Here is a 19,482-nt window from a genome sequence, read left to right as displayed (position 1 = left end):
TCATTTCAAGTTAAAGCGTACTGTTAGCTAGCTAGCTGACATTAGCTGGCTGGCTCGCTAGCTAACGTATGTGTAGTAATATTATTTGTATCTCAAAGCCATTTACATTACTAGTTAAAATCTACTATTAGCTAGCTAGCTAACATTGAACCTGGTTGGTTAGCTACCTGCAGATTCATGCAGGGTAGTAACATTATGAGTTGGGATTATGGTTCATTGTTCAGATAGCTAGCTAGCTACATGCCTAAACAAAAGACTCCACTATGCAAGTAACCATTTCAATAGAATGTTCATGATGTCATCGCGCCAACTGTCGATAGACATAGCAGGTAAATTTGCTATGGATATCTACTCCGAGTTCAGAGCACTCGTCTGAGTGTGCCAGAGCACAGGATAACTGTTAAACGAACACACAACACCCAATGAATATGGCTGGTGTCAGTAAACATTGGCAAAAAAGTGTAATTCATTTGTCTCCAATGCTCTGGATAACATAAAAACAGCCTAACCAGCTCTGGTAGGGCGAGTAAAATGGCCAGAGTGAGCTGTTCCCTCATTTGTGTCTGGAAGTAGCTAGAAAGCTAGCCAACGTTGGCCAGGTAACTTGGGTGTGTTACGACTTCTATGAATGGTGAGTGGAGGAGTCAAGCGCAGAGAGCAGGTCATTCCGTACCTGGATATTTTATTCCAAAGACAGTGGAGACACGGAAATGCAAAACACAAGGGCGCATGAAACAACCCGTCCAAAATACAAAGGACTAAAACTGTCCGGAAAAATATAGATCACACTAATACACCAAAACCAAATAACAGAGAACAAGCCCGCACAAATACCCGGCGGGCCTAGTGCCCTTAAATAGCCTACAAACAAACACTAACTCAAAACAGGTGTACCCAATTAAACCCAAATAACAGAAACAAACGGAAAGGGAATCGATGGCAGCTAATAGGCCGGCGACTACGACCGCCGAGCACCGCCCAACAGGAAGAGGCACCATCTTCGGCGAGATTCGTGACAGGGTGCTTGACTGCTGTTGTTTGGTCAGAACACTTGGATCAACCCTACTCCTTGGCCAGAGCATTCATTGTGCACTCTGTATGCTCCGAGAGCAGAATTTACAAATGGACAATCTGACAATGCTCTGAGTTTACAAACACACAGAGCGCACTCTGAGCACACTCTGGCACTCCAGAATGAATTTATGAACACACCCATAGTATAACCAGCCTTTAGTCTTGAGATCTTTGGTTCAGTACACAGCCTCACATATGAATCCTTAAAGAGCTGGGTGTGGCTAAAGCTTAAGAGTGTGTGGACGATGCTGAATTAGTACAGACAAAGAAGAGCTCTCCCGTAGGTGTACCAAAACATTCAAGGGACATGTTGTCAAAAGTAAGGTTACAAGTTTTTCAACTTTCAAAGCATAATTATATTCCCATTGTTCCTCAAATGTAGTGTATGATATACAATTTTCTAGCTCTGAGTCTCCACTTTTATCCAATGTAAAAAACACCATTTAAAATGTTGCTACATCAGAACCGAATTGAGCCGGTCGGTCACATATACTGAACAAAAATATAAACGAAACATGCAACAATTTCAACGATTTTACTGAGTAACAGTCCATATGAGGAAATCAGTCAATTTAAACAAATTCATCAGGCCCTAATCTATGGATTTCATATGACTGGGCAGGAGCACCCACTCGTGCGCCAAGACCAGCCAATCAGAATTAGTTTTTCCCAACAAAAGGGCTTTATTACAGACAGAAATACACCTCAGTTTCATCAGCTGTCTGGGTGGCTATTCTCGGACGATCCCAAAGGTGAAGAAGCCGGATGTGGAGGTCCTGGGCTGACGTGGTTACACGTGGTCTGCGGTTCTGAGGCCAGTTGGACATACTGCCAAATTCTCTGGATTGACGTAAGAGGTGGCTTATGGTAGAGAAATTAACATTCAATTCTCTAGCAACAGCTCTGGTGGACATTCCTGCAGTCATCATGCCAATTGCACGTGGTATTGTGTTGTGTGACAAAACTGCACATTTTAGAGTGGCCTTTTATTGTCCCGAGTACAATCTTGATATGCCACACCTGTCAGGTGGATGGATTACCTTGGAAAGGGAGAAATGCTCACTAACAGAGATGTAAACAAATCTGTGCCAAACATTTTAGAGAAATAATATTTTTGTCCGTATGAAACATTTTTGGGATCTTTTATTTCAGCTCATGAAACATGGGACCAGCACTTTACGTGTTGAGTTTATATTTTTGTTCCATATACATAAGATTTACTACTTACCAAATGTCAGTCGGTGTCCATCGGTTAAGTTCTAGTAGCCAGTTGTTGTTGACAATGGCTGAATCATCTACAGGGCTTCACGTTACTTTTTTTGCCACGTGTAACTTATTCAGCCACTTGTCCTTCAGACTGATTTTTTACTTGTATACTGTCCAAAAGCTCAAGTCACTTGTCCAAAATTACAAACAATGGTCTGTAACACCATGTGGCGACAGATATTCATGCAAATATTCAACAATCTGCATAAAAACAATTGGTGTATTTTCCCACCAGAGATGTGTTTCCATCACATTGACTTGTTGCGGATAAAAGGCTGTGCGTGATGACGTAGTGCACAAAAAAATAACTGTTGCGGTTCAATTCCCATGTACCAAAAAATAAAAAATTGCATTATGGAGCAAATGTGGCCACTCTGGTACTGGTACTGGTACTTGCGCTCTAGACAACAGCTTACAGATGCAGTGCAGGTATTGCCTACATGAGACTGTTATGGACAGAAGAGCAAGATTATTTTTATTTGTCAAATGGCAGCCAAGCATCGATCATTAAGTCACCATAATAACACCGTCAATATTTATTGGAAAGGAGCATCAAGCTCATCACCTTGCACTTTCACCACCCTGTGAAGTTCATCATAACTTATTTCATCTGTAGCCTAATGAACTGCATAGTTTCCCGAGTCGTAGTAGGAGGACCAAACATGTCATTGCAAGACTCCAAGTTCACTTCAATATGATGGATATTATATCAATATTTGCGCATAAAAGCGTTTCCACCGATATTTCTTACATAATTAATTTTACAGACACAAAATGATCCCACCTTGTCTACCGTATTTTGTTTTGTCGACAGGCAACCAGGATGTAGGATGTGAAAGTGGTCCATAAACTGGATGACACATGGTTTGTGTGCTAAATGGCCCCATTTCCCTATATAAGGGCCCTGGTCAAAACTCGTGCACTATAAAGAGAATTTGGGAGGCATAAGGCATTCCATGATGCCGGCTGTTGCGATGGCTTTAGTGGCTATTTTTGGTCAGGCCCCTGTGATTCATCAGGGGGTGTTTGCGGTCTGATGTGGCAGGATGTGTCACACCACTAATTGTCTGACTGGCTCATGGTGATTTCTCACCGACCTCTGTGCTCTTGGACAGACCTGTCCTGAGACTGAGAGCACCGTGGCTGACACAGGAACAAACTGAGCCCACAGGGGCAAATCTGTTTCATATCTGACTCAGCTGAGGAGAATAGAGGTGTAGTTCATCCTCCCATGGCTCATACAATGTGCAATAAATAGCATTCTTTATAAGGTACAGTGTTTTGGGTGTGATGAAGAAGCAGTGAAATGTTCAACATGTATTGATCACATCTTTACTAATGCTGCAGAAATGTGCTTTAAAGCAGTATCCAAATCCATAGGATGTAGTGATCACAATATAGTATCCATATCTAGGAAAACTAAAGTTCCAAAGGCTGGGCCTCATAAGAGCGTAAGAATCCTTCCCTGTTCCTCTGGCCTCCCTGAAACATGACAGTCAGTCCAGCATTTTGTTTGAGTCAGAGTAGAATCTCCTGTTGTAGTAATTCTTATGTTGACGAGCAACCAGATGCTGCACTTGCAATATTTATGAAATTGCTAATTCCAGTTACTAATAAGCATGCACCCATTCAGAAAATAACTGTAAAAACTGTTAAATCCCCTTCGGATTAATGAGGAATTGAAAAAGGATGTGGTTGAGAGGGTTGAGGCAAAAGGTATGGCAGCACAACTGATTGGCAAACATACTGCAAATTGAGAAATCATGTGAGTAAACTAAATAGAAAGAAGAAGAAGCTACATTTTGAAACAAAAATAAATTCTATAAAGGATGTCAGTAAAACGCTTTGGAGCACCTTAAATTACATTTTGGCCAAAAAGGCAAACTCGGTTCCATCATTCATTGAATCAGATGACTCATTCATCACAAAACCCACCAATAACTACTTTAATTATTTTTTCTTTGGCAAGATTAGCAAACTTAGGCATTACATGCCAGCAACAAACGCTGACACTACACATCCAATTATATCTGACCAAATTATGAACGGCAAGCATTGTACTTTTGAATTCCATAAAGTGAGTGTGGAAGACGTGAAAATTGATTGTTGTCTATCAACAATGACAAGCCACCAGGGTCTGACAACTTGGATGGAAAATTACTGAGGATAATAGCTGATGATTTTGCCACTGTTACTTGTCATGTCTTGAATTTAAGTCCACTAGAAAATGTGTGCCCTCAGGCCTGGAGGGAAGCAAAAGTCATTCCGATATTGTTGATGACAAAAATATTGTGGGGCTGTTTGCTAGATTTTGGTGTGGCTTTTGACATTATCGATCATAGTGGCGCAGGTAGCGTAGTGGTTAGAGCATTGGACTAGTAACTGAAAGGTTGCAAGATTTAATCCCTGAGTTGACAAGGTAAAAATCTGTCATTCCGCCCCTGAACAAGGCAGTTAACCCACTGTTCCTAGGCCGTCATTGAAAATAAGAATTTGTTCTTAGCTGACTTGCCTAGTTAAATAAAGGTATATATATATATATATATATATATATATATATATATATATATATATATATTTGATGTGTGCATAAATATGAGAAGAAAGCGCATGCAACCGGGTGTTGAATACACATGTGCCCAGGGAGACAGCAACCTTACCTTAGACCCAGGGCCAGCTCTGGCTTGACCTCTTGTCTGCTGCTAGAAAAACACATGTGTTATGGCTTTAGATAAAGAGTTACCTGTCTAACAGAACACAGAGTGTGTGCTTTAATGGAAGCCTTTCCAACATAATCAAGGTTAGAATCAGGAATTCCCCAGGGCAGCTGTCTAGGCCCCTTACTTTTTTCAATCTTTACTAATGACATGCAACTGGCTTTGAGTAAAGCTAGTGTGTCTATGTATGCGGATGACTCAACACTATCCATGTCAGCAACCCTTAACAAAGAGCTGCAGTTAGTTTCAGAGTTGCAGAGTGGGTGGCAAGAAATAAGTTAGACCTAAATATTTCTAAAACTAAAAGCATTACATTTGGGACAAATCATTCACTAAACACTCAAGTAAATATTTTAATGAATAATGTTGAAATTGAGCCAGTTGAGGTGACTGAACTGCTTGGAGTAACCACTATGGTCAAAACATATTGATACAACAGTAGCTAAGTCTATCCATAATAAAGTGCTGCTCTGCCTTCTTAACAACACTATCAACAATGCAGGTCCTACAGGCCCTAGTTTTGTCGCACCTGGACTACTGTTCAGTCGTGTGGTCAGGTGCCACAAAGAGGGACTTAGGAAAACAATACAACAATTACAATAGGCTCGGAACAGGGCAGCACGGCTGGCCCTTAAAAGTACACGGGGAGCTAACATTAATGATATGCATGTCAATCTCTCCTGGCTCAAAGTTTTTGTACGAAGTTTTGACAAGCTGAGTTTTTTATTTAAAAAAAAATATATATTTTACCTTTATTTAACTAGGCAAGTCAGCTAAGAACAAATTCTTACAGACAGCTGTGAATGCCGAGCTGTCTCTTTAAACTACTAGCACATAGCTCGGACACCAATGCATACCCCACAAGACATGTCACCAGAGGTCTCTTCACAATCCCCTGGTCCAGAACAAACCTTGGGTGGCGCACAGTACTACATAGAGCCATGACGAGATGGAATTCTATTCCACATCAGGTAACTGATGCAAGCAGTAGAGTCAGATTTAAAAAACTGGTAAAAATACACCTTATAGAACAGCAGGGACTGTGAAGCAACATAAATATAGGCACAGACAACATGCATACACACACACATGATAACACACTATACACACACTTACATTGTAATATTGTTGTATGGTGGTATTATACATTTTGTATTGTAGATATGTAGTGGTGTAATAATGTTATATGATGTACTGTTTTATATGTCATGTGTCTTAATGTGTTTGGACCCCAGGAAGAGTAGCTGCTGCTAATAGGGATCCCTAATAAATACAAATTCAAATACAAATGTCTGGAATTAAATCATTAATGCATGTTTTCCATTATAATTAAAGTCCCCAAGCCTCTCATCATGCAACAAGGTTTACAATGTTGGAATGCAAAATGACTCATTGTTGGCACACCGTATTAAAAATGTTTTGAAATTAATAGGCCTACATTTATTAATTATTTAATACATAATTTATCAATTATTTATCAATGAAAATGTTTTTTGAAAAAGATCATTAAAGCAAGCAAACCTTGTAATATGTTCAATATAATAGTAGATGTAAACGTATTCGTAAAGCTTTATAGTTTACACAGCTGGTTTATGGATACTGTTCGCGACATAGGATGAGATAGACAGTTACCATATTCTCCAATCTGGGCGCGTTAAGCATCACTGGTCCACGCGCTGCCTCCAGTCTCCTTGCAGTCGAAGGGAGGAGAGCGAGACAATACGCAGCCCCTCCATACATGTAGTGATGCAACTGTTGTATTAAGGTTTCATATATTGTATATTTCTAGAATTCCTTCATCTGAGAGGGAAGAGAACCCTTAGACACTCGGGACAGGTCGATCGGCGCTTCTACGGCAGCAAAGAATTCAAGAGCTGAAGACTGACTGTAGCAGAGTTGTAGGGCTACCGTAAAGCGAGCACTCGACGGTTTCATTAGATGCGTTTGCAGAGAAGTAAAGCATGACAACATACTCCGCGGGGTAAAACGACGACATTATGTTTTGACGTGAGTAACCTATTTTTTTTACATATTTCGTATACAGTAATATCTGCAATGTTTTTAAGATTGGCAATGTTATGGATGTGGAGCTTTACTGTAGATACATAGCCCAAGCAAGAATGTAAGACGTTATTTCACTGGTCTACACATAAAGTATGTTAGCCTACACACAAATACTACAAACTTGGCCTCTTGCCCATGCTTTTAAGGTTATCCTGAGGAATAGCCCACATCTACTGTAAATACAGTTGCAGTAGGTTAGCCTATAATAACCTTCACTTCAGCGTATAAATACAGTTAGATTCCAAAAAGAAGCAACCTACTTCATTCAACAATGTTAGATTGACAGGAGTCAAGAATGTCTAACTTTGAGATAGGCTATTATTGTTGAATAAACTGCAGAGGGCACACATGTAACACAAAACAAAACACATCCATTGCTGTAGTCCTCATATCTAAATAGTAGTTCATACATTGCTGTAGTAGCTTGTAGTAGTTGCTGTAATAGCTAGTAGTAGTTGCTGGAATTTTCCTAATTCTGTAGAACAGCTTGTGTCCTGGGGTGGTGAGAGTGACAGCACCATGGCTCATCTAAGGGGCCTGTGGCCAAACAGCTACTCATTACTGTGCAGCAGCAGCTCTGGATTCTGTTGGCTGCAGACTGCGTGTGGCTCATCATCAGGGGTCACTGTGACGGGTGTTGCATCGTGATGAAACTACTTTTTTTTATTACTAAGACACACTGAGTAAGGTTAACTAAATTAATTCATCTGAATTCACATACCAAAAATCAATAACAGATCATTAAAACCTTTAATAGAGCAGTATCACAAGTATTACATTACAATATATGTGTTCTGTTATAATTGTGTCATAATGCTCTCTTAGCCTATTATTATTCATCTGCTACATAAACACGAGAATTTACAACAATTTCTAACAACATCGTTAAATGGAAGCTTTTCTAAGGTCCTTGATACACGCCCTTCACCTGGTCTTATACTTAGTTGCCTCTTGACTAGAATTTTACAGGCTCACACACATAGCACTGATTCTAGCGTTCGTCTGCCGATCATTCAGGGCGCTGTGTTTTAGGGGGCCACACGCTGTCTGACTGCCGACATTTTCAGGTGATTCTACACGTAAAATCGGTGAGCACTCGGTTTGCACATTGCGTTCAGAGGTGCTTAGTACTCTCGGCCAGCAAACACTGTTGGTGTGTCTGATCCCTAATTCCTTACTAGACTGAAATTGTGTAACCAGTCAACTATCCATGTTTTTTTTCCCACTCTCCAAAATGTACAATGGTTCTCAAACATTTTAGCTTACTGTACCCCCCCCCCCCCCCAATATATTTTGGAATCCTAGAGACAAAATGATTTATATTAAGAAGCAAAGTGGAAGGCAGCATTGTTTTTGTTTGGAACAGGCTGTTGACTGCATTTGACCTAACAGAACAGCATGCAAACGTACACTGAGATGTCATAAACACTCAGTAAACTATAAAAACTGACGTTACAGCAGACAGAGTAAACTATAAAAACTGACGTTACACGCAGACAGAGTAAACTATAAAAACTGACGTTACAGCAGACAGAGTAAACTATAAAAACTGACGTTACAGCAGACAGAGTAAACTATAAAAACTGATGTTACACGCAGACAGAGTAAACTATAAAAACTGACGTTACAGCAGACAGAGTAAACTATAACAACTGACGTTACACGCAGACAGAGTAAACTATAAAAACAGACGTTACAGCAGACAGAGTAAACTATAACAACTGACGTTACAGCAGACAGAGTAAACTATAACAACTGACGTTACAGCAGACAGAGTAAACTATAACAACTGATGTTACACGCAGACATAGTCAACTGTAAAAATGGACGTGGCGTTTCAAAAGAATTTGAAATTGATATCTCTTGTGATATGTATATTGCACTTTAATATTGTAATTTCGATGTGAATTCGATTAATTGTGCAGCCCCACTCCCGATTGCATTTTGCACTTCCCAGGGTACCACCTCATTTGCATTTTACAAACAGGTCTATGTTGAGTCTTCCTAAGTACCCCCTGTGGATAGGCCAAGTACCCCCCAGGTTGAGAACCTCTGATTAACAGAACTTATACTCACATTACATGTATACTTCAAATCTAAAGGTTTCAGTTTCTTCTCTTTTCAGTTTAGCAAATTTCATAACGGCATGTTAAATGTGTGTTTCTAAAAATAAAATAATCAAGACTGACATTTTGTTCTACATATTCTTAATTGTTGACTGTCAAAGGGTTCATAGACAGTGTGTGAGTCATCTGAGCGGCCATCTAGATGAACTAGGCAGGCAGCATCTCCAGTATCTTTCGCATCTTTCTGTGAAAGGTTAGACAAATGCCACAAATAATTGTCAAGAGCAGTTTCCTTATAATGTCTTTCCGTTGGCTTGCCACTATGATTATCCGAGGAGGATAAGGTCAGAGGGGCCAATGAATATCTAGTCGGCCTTGCGGTGTCTGTGTGGAAGCCATCAAGCTTACTGTGACAGTAAGGATGTGAGACTGTGAGGCGTAATCATTGACAAATGAAGACTGTCTGTGACGGTGAAAGTGGATTTCTGGCTGCACCTCCTGTTTCTGTGCATCCAGTCACTGCTGCGGCCGTCCCAAATGACACCCTATTCCCCATAAAGTGCACTTTTGGTCAAAAGCAGTGCACTATATAGGGGAACTTATGCCATTTGGGACACACAGCCTGTGTAAAGAGGCCTTAGAGCCAGCTGCTGACAGACTGTATGAATGAATGGACTGTGTCTGTGTGGACTCTGCCATGTTAAGCAGGATTACTACAGTAAGTCAAGCACCAATGCCAAGATTAGCAGTGGAAAGCAAGGATGCGTCCCAAATGGCACCATAGTCTCTATTTAGTGCACTACTTTTGACCAGGACCCTCTTTATATAGGGGATAGGGTGCCATTTGGGCTCTTAACACTCTAGGCATGGATCTAGCTCCCATCTCGGTGGGATCAGAGATGCAGCTCTGATGGCCGCCGAGTGCTTAACTGGTTCACTAAGCATCATGCTGATGCAGGGCTTGAATTACATGTTTATAAAAGAGGTAGAAATCGAAAAAGAACCGGCTGTATGTATGCCCTTCCTCGTGTTGCCACCAGTGCTTTTGTCTGCCCTGCTTGCAGTGTTTACTCAAGATTTGAGATTTTAGTTTTGAGTGGAGATGTGTGATGGCCCCCAAAGCTGCATCCCTAGATACAAGATTTTGAATTGAAAAAAACAAACACTTTTTCATCAAATGGGCTTTTCATGTAGGTAGCAATTTTATTCCACTGTGTAGTTACTGCCACAAATGGTATTTTCTTTCAAAGGGTATCCTTTTGAATTACCCTTTAAATTCAAGCCCTTATTCCCGCTTTTACACCCTATTTTCAAACTTGTTGGCCTCATGTTTTCAGATATCTCAAAATTAAGTTCTGAGTGACAAGGTGTAACAAGGTGTGAGCCAAGTGACATTTCTTTTGTTTCCGTAAAACAGATAGAAGCAATTATCTAGGAGCTGCTATAGTGTTAGAGACATTCCATAAACCGTCAAGTGTTTATCGCCCCATAAAGTTCCTTTATTCTGCAGTTTGACATCAAAAGGGGGTTTGTTGATATCGGTTGACAGACAAATTAACAGCATGCTAGTCCAAGACATTCCCATTGAGAGAATGATAATTAGATGTCTGTTTTTAATACACTGAACATTTAATAGGAGGGCCTGTGATTGTCAAACTGCTGGTGTTGGGGAATTACCACAATGTCTACAAGGAATTGAGAGGCACAGGTTGATTCTTTTTGCTCGACCGATCATTTCACCTTTCACTTGGCAGTCTGAGATTTTGAACTTGAAGCTAAAATAAAAGATTCTCAATAAAACAAACTATACTATGTAAAATATCAGGACACAGAGATGGTGGCCAAATGTTCTCATTATTTGCTGTTAAAAATCATCATAGAGGCATCTTGTTGAACACTGGCGAGGCATTGCTGAATTGATCTGATTTGTATTTGTATTTATTATGGATCCCCATTAGTTCCTGCCAAGGCAGCAGCAACTCTTCCTGGGGTTTATTATGGATCCCCATTAGTTCCTGCCAAGGCAGCAGCAACTCTTCCTGGGGTTTATTATGGATCCCCATTAGTTCCTGCCAAGGCAGCAGCTACTCTTCCTGGGGTTTATTATGGATCCCCATTAGTTCCTGCCAAGGCAGCAGCTACTCTTGATCTGATTTGTATTTGTATTTATTATGGATTCCCATTAGTTCCTTCCAAGGCAGCAGCTACTCCTCCTCTGGGTTTATTATGGATCCCCATTAGTTCCTGCCAAGGCAGCAGCAACTCTTCCTGGGGTTTATTATGGATCCCCATTAGTTCCTGCCAAGGCAGCAGCAACTCTTCCTGGGGTTTATTATGGATCCCCATTAGTTCCTGCCAAGGCAGCAGCTACTCTTCCCCTGGGTTTATTATGGATCCCCATTAGTTCCTGCCAAGGCAGCAGCTACTCTTCCTGGGGTTTATTATGGATCCCCATTAGTTCCTGCCAAGGCAGCAGCTACTCTTCCTGGGGTTTATTATGGATCCCCATTATTTCCTGCCAAGGCAGCAGCTTCTCTTCCTGGGGTTTATTATGGATCCCCATTATTTCCTGCCAAGGCAGCAGCTTCTCTTCCTGGGGTTTATTATGGATCCCCATTAGTTCCTGCCAAGGCAGCAGCTACTCTTCCTGGGGTTTATTATGCATCCCCATTAGTTCCTGCCAAGGCAGCAGCTACTCTTCCTGGGGTTTATTATGGATCCCCATTAGTTCCTGCCAAGGCAGCAGCTACTCTTCCTGGGGTTTATTATGGATCCCCATTATTTCCTGCCAAGGCAGCAGCTTCTCTTCCTGGGGTTTATTATGGATCCCCATTAGTTCCTGTCAAGGCAGCAGCTACTCTTCCTGGGGTTTATTATGGATCCCCATTAGTTCCTGCCAAGGCAGCAGCTTCTCTTCCTTGGCTCCAGCAAAATGAAGGCAGTTATATACAAATAAAAACATTACATTACACTTCACAACAGATTTCACAACACTATTCTACTACCACATACTGTATCTACAACGCAAAATCCATGTGTACTTGTGTGTATAATGCGTATGTTATCATGTGTGTGTATGCGTGTGTCTGTGTCTGTGCCTGTGTGTGTGTGTGTGTGTGTGTGTGTGTGTGTGTGCGTGCGTGCGTGCGTGCGTGCGTGCGTGCGTGTGTGTGTGCGTGCGTGTGTGTGTCTCCACAGTTCCTACTGTACCGTAAGGTGTCGTTTTTTTTAAAATCTGATTTTATTGCTATTGTCATGAGGAAAAGTTCATGTTCTGAAGCTTGTGCTCTTTAACCATCGTTATAATGTAATGTGCTGTGAGTCACAGATGGCATCGTTGATGGCAGAGGGTACTGTAAGGAGAGACGCTAAATACATTTGTCAAAAAATGTCAAGCACTCACTCATTTTAAGTGATTCACTCTTTATTTAATAGCATCTCCAGCCACTCGTTTGTGTGGGTTGCCTTTGGCAGCCCGCCGTTTTCCATTGTTCATTTCTGCATCTTGCTGTGTCAATCATTTAGTTGGTTACCTGCCGCACTCGCTGGCTGCATTAGCAATACAATGTCCATTTCTGTAACCATATAATCAATGAGAGACAACGTGCTGAAGTAGTCTTGGCACAGTTTAACTGCTGTTATAATCTCACACAGTTGTGTTTCTTTTGAAGCACTTCAATAAAGGTTAAATAAAAAAATAAAAATGTATTTTGAAGCGGTTATAGCTAGGTTTTCACTTTACATTGGGGGAGAGGGGGTTCATTTGAGTCAAAATAGTATGTTTCTGGGAAACCATATACAAAATTAATTATTTGACCAAATGTTTAGGAAGAAATCTTCGTTTCATGGAGTTTGTGAAGGAACAAACCACATGGAAAAAGTGTGAAGTAAGGTCCAAAAAACAGATTTTCACCAAGTCAAATTAATTTATTGTGTTAGAGATAATTTTAAGATAGTTTTATACATCAGTTGGGGTCTCTATAAGCTTCAATATGAGGTCCTAAACCTAGCATGATAGTGAAACCTTGTAACTGTATGGGCTAATATAGACAAAATGTTTGCCTTGGGGAAAGTTGAGCCAATGGTTGAGCCAATGGCAAGTTAAGCAAATTGAAGTGTTTTCTTCCCAGGCACAATGCAAGGCATTATCGCTGGGATATGAGGTAACAACAGGGCCTAGCCTATGTTAAAGAGCCACTGAACATTCCGATTGGCATGTGTTTTTCTGTTGCTCATTCGAAAAACAAGATTTCAGTCTTGGATGTGTATTTCCTGACTGATTCCACATTTCGTTATTGATGTTTGTACCCCATGATACGCTGTAGACGTGGAAGCCTATTTCACTTCCTCAAAATCCCCAGAATGAATCTAAGATAACTCAAGAAATCTGTAATACATTTTGACGTTTTTGCCGAGGATGTTTTGGTTGTGCAATTTTATATCAACCTACTGTAAGTTGTTTGGTTCAGTATTTCTCAAGTAAATAAAGTCGGACCTGCTGGGCACGTCTGACTCACTCTCTATGCTATTTGATAGAGAGCAATCACCACAGCTGTTCATGTCAGTGGGCAAATGGTCATTGTCAAATAAACTACCCGTTTTGACACACAGATGTTCCAAACTCCGTTTTAGACCAGACTGACTTTATGGCCCAAGTTATGTTATTTACCCTTTGTAGTACATTTTGACACTAGAATAACAGTTTCTGCCTCAAATCAATACCACACAGGCCATTTTCAAAGGGATTTGTTGCTTTTTAAAGGTGTTACAAAAAGTACATTGTTTGTTAGGTGTTAAGCCTGTGTTAAAATATACTTAAAATGATTAAAAGACAATAAAACAATTGTGATTGTGTTGAATTCTGTTTGGGAAATAAAGATAGACTTGGTTTTAGTGGTAATATTTAATTCAGTACAGAAATGTGTAGGCAGCTTAACTTACCCTGTCCAACTTACCTCACACACGGTGCCAGGAGACCACTTTTTTTGGACAGCTATGTTTTCAAAACGGTTATGTTTACATTAATTCTGATTATTTATAGGGAAACACAACATCCGGAAATACATGAAGATATCTTTGTTAGAGAGAATACTATATTTCCCTTGATGGAGGGATGCAGAATTTAAAAAAGACTACATTTATCCCACTCTCCCCTATCATCACATGGGGCTAAATATAGTATCTTAGATGAGTAGTTTCAAAATGTCATAATAATTCCCATTATGTGCATACATTTATGCTCTTTGGATTGATTTACCAATTAACCTGTAGTACTATAAATTCTCTGTGTATTATTTATGCAACTTGTAGGCTATACAGTAACTATAACTTCAAACCTGATAAAATAATATCCCTTTTGAATGCATATGTTGCATATCTATCATTTATGTCCAGAGGGGTCTGCAGGACCAAAATGCACTTCCATCCTTGAAGAGAAAAGTGCCTTCGCTGTCTTTTAACATCCAGGTTATATGAACTGTAATCTGAATCTTGATTTTGATGCGTTTATTAGGGATGTAACAATTCTCCAAGCCCACGGTTAAATTATGTATTGCGGTTTTGGGGTCACAGTTCAGTTCACTTTCGGTACTGCTGTGAAAATGAAATGACAACAGTTACTGGAGTTAATTTTTGTTTATTTAAGAAAATACAAAGTGTTGGTATTCCTGATTGTGAAAACACACGATTACTCATTAAAAAAAACACTAAAATAAAGTGCAATATGTGTGTAAAGTCAAAATGTAAACAAAGAGAAAAATATTCACAGGTGTGTGACTCTCATAAAGGCGGTGTGTATATAGCACAGTATTTTTCATCTCCCACTCCGGGGTAATGTGATGGGGCTGTCACTGTTAAGTAGCTCTCTGTAGCCCTGGAGGTCCACCATCTGCAGTAAGCGCACCATAGGGTACATTGGCCAATTCATTGAAAACTTTGGCTTTGGCTTGCTTATATTGAGCAGGTACTACCTGTTTGCTGAAATTGGTGTGAGAGGGAAGTTTGTAACGTGGCTCTACCACCTTCACAAGGTGCTAAAACCGTCTATTCTCAATCACTGAGAATAGGCGCATATCCACGGCTATAAACACTAATTCAGATTTCATCAAGCGGCATACAGCACAGCGTAGGCTTTGCCAATTTTTTTTAAAATATATGTTTTAATGTATTCATTTGCGTTCACAGTGCGGACCAAACCGAGTTCCCTGTACTGAACAGTTTGGTACCAATAGGTGTATCGTTACGCCCGTAGAGTTTATACTACAAAAGACACTGTGTTATTGAGGCATTATGTCATTCAGCCTTCAGGGGGGAGGATATTGGCAGATACATGAAAGGACTTGGCTGTAGTATAGTGAGAGATAATAATAATAATGGAATGGAAATGTGTTTCTTGCATATCCCAACTCCCCCTGAGACACCCGCAGGGAGTGGGGTCACAGCCAGGGTCACCATTGTCGAGCGCTCCTGGAGCTCTGGTCAAAAGTATAGTGCACTATGTAGGGAATCCGCTGCCATTTGCAAACAGCTAAAGTAAACGGTCCACAGTGAGGGATGAATAATATTCAACATAGCCGGCACAAACAATAGCACACAGCAAAGGAGGGAGGCTATGGATTATATAATGGAACTGAGTACCATTGAGCCAATGGTGGAGATTGCAATTAATGCTCATGGCTCCTTAGAGGGATCTTTGAGAAACCAGTAGTTGTCTGCAGTGGAGTGAGCATGGTGGAGATGATAATGATGGGTAATGTGGTGCTTGTAAGCAGCATGAAAGTGCCAAAGGAATCAAAGATGAGAAGACACAGAATCCTCCATTAAATGTATGTCAATGACAGTGGAAACAAAGAACAAAGACCTAAACTCTTCATGTGTTTGTTAACGGTGGGGTGTGTGTGTGTGCCTGCATGGGTGTGTGTGTGCATGTGTATGGGGAGGATAGTTGAAATAGCTTATTTATGAAGGCATCAACCCCCCACCCCCTATCACGCCAGCTGTTTATGACACTAGAGTAGAGGCTTTGATCATCAGGCCAAGGGCACAGAGCTTGACGTGACAGATGCAGACCAGAAGGTAGGAACCGTAATTGTTGCTCTCTCACTCAAGTTTTTAAAATAGATGTGTCTCTTCATATCACAGCATTTCTTTACTCCACCACAAAATATTGTGTTTTTATATCCCTCGTGAAAATACCCCAAAATATGTTTTGGACACACCCCCTAAGCTATAGTGCCACGCAATACAGATAAGATCTACTATTGCACTTTGTGAAAAAATAGTGCCTCTAACGACTTCAGGAAAATTATTTTTCCAATAATGAGCTGGCAACTTGTACACAATTACAATTTTGAACTCAAAGAGACAATAGCATTATCACAACAGTCAACAGTAGTACAAGGTGCCTTGGGAAAGTCCATTCAAAACAGGAGGAATGTTGCACCTGCAACCGGAGCTGCGAATTGTCGTCACTAATTTATTACCAGGCATTTCAGACAACGCAGGTGCCCAAACCCCATACTCATCTGACCTGGAAATGACTGCAAGCCAAACAGCTGCTTCATACATTCATGTCTGAATTGCTCTCATGCACTTGATTGTCCCTATTGAGTGTAATCTAATTATATGATAAGCATAGTAGGCATATATTTTTTGCCAAAAAAAGCTATTTGAATGCTTTTTGAATTCCTACATTTCTGTCATGCGGGGTTACAGGTACAATATTTAAATTCATATAATTTCATATTAAATCCATATGTCACGATCGTGTGGAGAGGCAGACCGTGATTGGAGTTCCACATCTTTATTTTTAGTGAAACTTAAAAACAAACCAAGAAACAAACAATGACCGTGCAGTACTGAGATGCAGCATGCACTCACTCAAAAACAATATCCCACAAAGCAGGTGGGAACAGGGAACCCTTAAGTATGATCCCCAATTAGAGACAACGGACATCAGCTGCCTCTAATTGGGAACCATACCAAGAGCACCAACATAGAAATATATAACCTAGAACACCCCCTAGTCACACCTTGACCTACTACACCATAACGAGCCAAGGCCTCTCTATGGTCAGGGCGTGACACCATATTTGTTTTCTTCATTATTTCATACATTGTACCTGTGGGCTGCCACTCAGAAGAAGACAACAAGAAGAGAAAATAAAAAAACATTACAAAAGGTGCATAATTACAAAATATTGATTATTCTGATAATTTTTTAGAGTTTAAATAATAATAATTTCAGTATAAACAGGAAAAGAAAACAAGAAATAAGTGGGCCTCCAACCCCAACCTCCCATCCCATCCCCCAACCCCCCCCCAACCCCAGCCCTATGCTGTAGGTGATTTATAGTAATTAATTATATCAACAAAATGTCCACGATAAGTCGTTGGTGTGGTCAGTGTCAATCATTTTTGGTTTATCGTCCCAGCTCTAGTTGTCATGGAACATATAAAAAAGGCTACCTGATCTAATAGTAAGCTCGCTCCACGTTTTCATATAGGTAGCAGACCTGCGTTTAAATACATCTGTATTTGAGTATTTGTTATTTTAAATACTTTTTTCTGTGTATTTTAGTATTTTCAAGTACTTTTATTGGAATGTTTGCATGGTTATTTGTAAAAAAATAAAAAATAATGTTTAAATTGTCTTCCAAATTGTATTTAAAAATAATTTTCAAAAACTTATTTGAAATACTATTTTCAAATACCTGGGTTAAATGTATGGCAGTGTATTTTAGTCAGTGTATGTGAGTATTTTCAAATACTTTCCAAGTGTATTTCCAAATACATTGTATTATTCAACTACTTGATTTTTCCAATAAAGGTAATCTGAATACTTACTTCGGAATGTATGTGAAAGTAATTGAGATATTTGAAATAGTACTTGAACCCAGGCCTGATAGGTAGTCACGATAATTATTAAATACATTAATGACATGAAATGCATACACTTCCCTTGCCACTGACGTTTACACCTCAGGGAAATAATTACTATAGCATTGACACACCATGCATGAGATTTGCATGGCTAGTTAATTCAAGGCAAGGCTATGCTACCCTAGAGCACTCCAGCAGTAGCTGTCAGGGAAACAATTATTTCTACCCAATTATTTTCTCCTCTGAGACAGAGGCGTAAAAGTGAATTGGATATTGGAGGAACTGTTTTATGTTGCTTCTTTCAAGGCTTTTTCTTTTATTGATGTCAGGTCTTTACCAAAGTCTTGTATGCATCACAGAGGGTAATTATATCCTACAATAGATCCATAATGCTATAAACAAGACTGCTGACTTATGGAGACCAGACAAATGACCAATCAATATATTTCATAGAGACACATTTATTTTTAAAATTACATTTACAATGTTTTTCCTTTTCTTGAGTATCTTATTTGCCTGATGACAAACTGAATTCTTCCGCAGGCCTATTGTGTACCCTACAGTCTGAGACTGCTGTCATTGAAGTGGTTTGTGGTGACGTCAAAATGAGGGGTGTTGAAATGATTAATATAATTTCATACTGTTCCATTTTTTTCATTATTTCACTCATTGTACCTGTGGGCTGCCACTCAGATAAAGAAGACCACAAGAAGAGAATTAAAAAAATAAACATTACAAAAGGTGCATAATTACAAAGTATTGATAATAATGAATTCAGTATTTAGTATGAACTTGAAAAGAAAACAAAAAAGAAGTAGGCCTCCACCCCCAACCTCCCATCCCATCCCCCCAACCAACAAACTTCACATATAGTGGCTTGTGGAAATATTCACCCCCCCTTGGCATTTTTCCTATTTTGTTGCCTCATAACTTGGAATTAAAATAGATTTTTTGGGGGGGGGGTTGTATCATTTAATTTACACAAAATGCCTCCACACTTTGAAGATGCAAAACATGTTTTTTTTTTTAAACAAACAAGACATAAGACAAAAAAACAGAAAACTTGAGCGTACATAACTATTCACCCCCCTAAAGTCAATACTTTGTAGAGCCACCTTTTGCAGCAATTACAGCTGCAAGTCTCTTGGGGTATGTCTCTATAAGCTTGGCACATCTAGCCACTGCTCTAGATCCTTCAAGTTGGATGGATTCCGATGGTGTACAGCAATCTTTAAGTCATACCACAGATTATCAATTGGATTGAGGTCTGGGCTTTGACTAGGCCATTCCAAGACATTTAAATGTTTCCCCTTAAACCACTCAAGTGTTGCTTTAGAAGGATGCTTAGGGTCATTGTCCTGCTGGAAGGTGAACCTCCGTCCCAGTCTCAAATCTCTGGAAGACTGAAACAGTTT

The 19,482-nt window shown here is 39.9% G+C and overlaps 1 protein-coding gene across 1 annotated transcript in view; it reads left to right on the top strand.

The window, feature by feature from the left end:
- Positions 1 to 6,705: 6,705 nt before the first annotated feature.
- The window catches only part of mgat4c (mgat4 family member C), a 190,263-nt gene continuing 177,486 nt past the window's right edge, over positions 6,706 to 19,482 (top strand). The window contains exon 1 of the mRNA XM_064929330.1: positions 6,706 to 7,064. The gene's annotated coding sequence lies outside the window, so the exon portion shown is untranslated. The remainder of the gene's footprint in view (positions 7,065 to 19,482) is intronic.

This window comes from Oncorhynchus masou, chromosome 22 (assembly GCF_036934945.1).
Source record: "Oncorhynchus masou masou isolate Uvic2021 chromosome 22, UVic_Omas_1.1, whole genome shotgun sequence".
Lineage (NCBI taxonomy): Eukaryota > Metazoa > Chordata > Actinopteri > Salmoniformes > Salmonidae > Oncorhynchus > Oncorhynchus masou.
This window is presented reverse-complemented; position numbering and strand designations above follow the sequence as displayed.